The sequence below is a fragment of the Ornithodoros turicata genome, chromosome 1 (assembly GCF_037126465.1).
Source record: "Ornithodoros turicata isolate Travis chromosome 1, ASM3712646v1, whole genome shotgun sequence".
NCBI classification, from domain to species: Eukaryota; Metazoa; Arthropoda; class Arachnida; order Ixodida; family Argasidae; genus Ornithodoros; species Ornithodoros turicata.
Genome location: NC_088201.1, coordinates 156,874,927 through 156,876,477, shown reverse-complemented (window position 1 = coordinate 156,876,477; position 1,551 = coordinate 156,874,927).

Below are 1,551 nucleotides of genomic sequence, written 5' to 3'. Positions count from 1 at the left end.
GGACGCTCAATTTTCCGCCGCTTTGAGCGCGTTGTTGAGGCTGGGACAATGTGTACCCCACAGAGAAGAGTCTGATTCTGGTTCCCGCAGTGTAAACGCAATGTAATAATATCTGTGCGTTGCTGAAACAGGGGCAAGTATTAAATTTATCCGAAGACATTCAAGCGAGCTGCTCCATTTCAATGCCATTTACGTTGCGGATCCAAGAAATATATGAAGTGAGACAAAATCCCATTTAGTTATGGAGGATGCTTATTTTACGAGTGACAGAATTTTTACTAAAACGCTATCAGAACAAAACATATATCGTTTCTGCAGTTGAGTTATTCGCCCATGCTGACATCCTTTCGAAGACCGTATGTAACAACACGATCAATCCACCAATAAACTATCTGCAAGCCCTGAGCAAGTTTCTGCTGGTCCGCCGAGAGCAAGTGTGTTGTACTGGCCGATTAACAACAGTGCTGGAGTCTTCCAATGAGAGCTTTGGAGCAGCCTTCAAGCCAAGGTCGCTGCAAGTAGCAACCCAGACTACTCCGCCAAAACAGGCAGATTCAACTGGAACTATCTGTGACGTATCACTTGCCGCTAGCACTTCCCATTCCCTGTGTCTCCTGCGCTCAGAGTTGTTAAGTAGCTTAGTAAAAGTGTCTGAGTACATGTACTCAGATACTTTTTGTGTATCTTGAGGAAATATTTGATACATTTTCAAACACGCACTTCTAACTGTAACTTAATTACTTTTTTCAGTAACTTGTATCTGTCTTTTTGAGTCTTTTTTTAGCAAAAACGACGAAACACCGTCGCCGAGCAGCAGGTGGCGCGAAGACCGTGCCGACACTAGGGATCCTTGATGCACGTGAGAAGCTGCAGCAACCCGTCAAATCCATAGCCGACACCAGGCACGAGCTCCACTCCTCCTCGCCCTTTCTGCACGTGCTCACGCCCTCTCAGGTGACATTCCTTGTTCCTCGCCACTCTCTTGGCGGTACTGAAGAGCATGGCCGAGTTTGAAGGTGTCGATGCCACCTCACCTTTATACTTCAGTGGTGTTTGCAGAGCGTAGATAGTGCTGTGCTGCAGATTTTTGCTTGTGTTATGTACTGTATTCATTGTATACATGAGATTCACAGGTAAACATAAACAAGCCATTTGGTGTCACGAAGACTTCCGGTTCTTCCGCGGCTAGGGATACTCGGAACCAGCCACCATGCACAATGATAGCTTTCACTTTCCTGATTTGTTGAAAACGGGATGCGTACGCCTCTCTGTGGCAATTTGAATTGCCATAAAAGGCGTATACGGCCCTCTGTCTCCTCAAATCAGAAGCGATAGCAGTATCAGTCGCCATAGGGGTTGGCGCAGACCGTGTTTGCTGCGAAGCCGGATATCGTTTTGGCAACAAACCGGAAGCGGTGCAGAAGGGCATGTATACATATCATATAATTTACCCACCAGAGTCACAGTCTCACAGAGAACTGGTCGGAGCATAAGATATTCAGTACATGGATCTGATGGGCATGCGAAACTAAGTGAGATATTTGGCAATTA